This window comes from Octopus bimaculoides, chromosome 4 (genome assembly GCF_001194135.2).
Source record: "Octopus bimaculoides isolate UCB-OBI-ISO-001 chromosome 4, ASM119413v2, whole genome shotgun sequence".
In the NCBI taxonomy this organism is placed as follows: domain Eukaryota; kingdom Metazoa; phylum Mollusca; class Cephalopoda; order Octopoda; family Octopodidae; genus Octopus; species Octopus bimaculoides.
The window spans coordinates 135639732-135641695 of record NC_068984.1 but is presented as its reverse complement, the minus strand read 5'-3'; the positions used below and the strand labels follow the sequence as shown (position 1 = coordinate 135641695).

General features: G+C 34.3%; 1 long non-coding RNA gene across 1 annotated transcript in view; it reads right to left on the bottom strand.

The window, feature by feature from the left end:
* Positions 1 to 385: 385 nt before the first annotated feature.
* LOC128247693 (uncharacterized) overlaps positions 386 to 1964 on the bottom strand; it is a 19560-nt gene continuing 17981 nt past the window's right edge. Inside the window, exon 3 of the long non-coding RNA XR_008264060.1 lies at positions 386 to 499. This is a non-coding gene — a long non-coding RNA (uncharacterized LOC128247693). The remainder of the gene's footprint in view (positions 500 to 1964) is intronic.

The following is a 1964-nucleotide window of genomic DNA, read 5'->3' as shown; positions in this document are numbered from 1 at the left end:
ATATATATATATATATATATATATACATGACGGACGTCTTTCAGTTTCCGTTTACCAAATCCACTCACAAGGATTTGGTCGGCCCGAGGCTATAATTAGACGACATTTACCCAAGTTGCCACGCGGTGCGACTGAACCCAGTACCATGGAATTGGTGGAAAAGCTACTTACCACACAGCCGCCCCTGTGCCTATATATATAATAAAAACAGGTTTCAGAAAAAGACTACACGTGGTATGAATAGGGGGGAAAATAAAAAGAAACAAATAAAATACACATTAGGTATAAAAATAATTGCATTTCTTTTATTAAAAACAAAAATATATAAATACAAATAAAGGATCTGAGGTGGAATTAAGTATAATATTCATTATTATGAGTCATTATAGAAAGTCAAAGCCATACCAGCTTCGTCAGAGCTGATCACTTACTTTGAATGAACACTGATTTCCAAACGGTGTTGAGTCTAATAGTAAGATTGCAAGGGAGGTAAGCAGTTCTGAAAGGAAAGTGATGCAAGTAAGGTAGATATGATTCTTAGAATATGAATGGTATATGAGATTTCTGAGGATTAGTGGGATCATTAGTATTAGTAAGGTTAGTAGTGTATTGTATGAAGTTGTGTGTTCCTGTGTTCTTGTTAAGTTGTGGTTAATGAAAGTTTACTCTTTATTTAATCTTTGCTGCATGTGTGTGTGTGTGTGTGTGTGTGTGTGTGTGTATGTGTGTGTGTGTGTGTGTGTGTGTGTGTGTGTGTGTGTGTGTTTAAAACATACATACATTTATCCGTGCGCATATTAAATATTATCGTCATTGCAGTCGACTATACATAATTTATTTTTAAAATGCCGAAACGTGCGTATATCGTGTGATTTAGAATAACACACTTTCTCATGATGAATGGCCGTTCACACTACAAACGCTTTGAGTTCCATACGTACATTATCTTCTGTACACTGTAGGACACACGCACTTACATTCATGACACATATGTAAAAATACTGAGTGCACGATTTAACATGACATTTTTTCTCTCTGTCTTTATGCAACTATTTCCCGATCTTATTGTTGTTATCTTATTGGTATACAGAATAAAAGTGTTAATCAGAGTATTATCTGTCACCTTATTTTCGTATTCTTTTTCTTTTTCTACTCTGGTATGCTTCGTCATCGAGATTGCTGCAGAATAATCTGCGTGATATCAAACATATCAGTTCAAATCAAGCTGTACTTTATTTTAAAATCATTTATTTATTTACTACCTTATTTATTTGTTCTGCAAATCATGCTTGTATAATTTCCAGTGCACTTGTATCTAAGCTTATGAAAGGATATAAAAATGCCATGGAGTAGTTCACAGAATATACGCCCTTGATAATGTCAATCACACTAGATCTCTTTTGTTTAACAATTTAAACATGTTTATGGTGAAAACAGAAGAGCATAAAACTACAAAATCAGATATAAGAAAATCTAAGTGAACTTCTAATACATGCTCAATACTCGCTGTCATTACAAGTAGGCACACGCACAAACACACACTTAACACACATACACAAACACACACTTAACACACGCACGCGTACAGAAACACACACTTCCCACACATACGCTCTCTCTCTTTCTCTCTCTCTCTCTCACACACACACACACACACACACACAAACATACATATGCAAACAAATACACGTACAGAGACACATGCAAATAAACTAAAAACTGAAAGTCGTTTTAAGAATTGAAGTCAATATTATGCCGATGTCACGTTCACAAAAGCGTAGGTATTTATTTCTAACTGATTTACTTACTTAATGCACATGACGAAATTTGGGACACACAAACACGCACACTCAATCCCATATATGCATGTATATATGTATGCTTAAATGTATACGTTTATATCAATCTATTTCTCTCTCTCTCTCTCTCTCTCTCTCTCTCTATATATATATATATATATATAT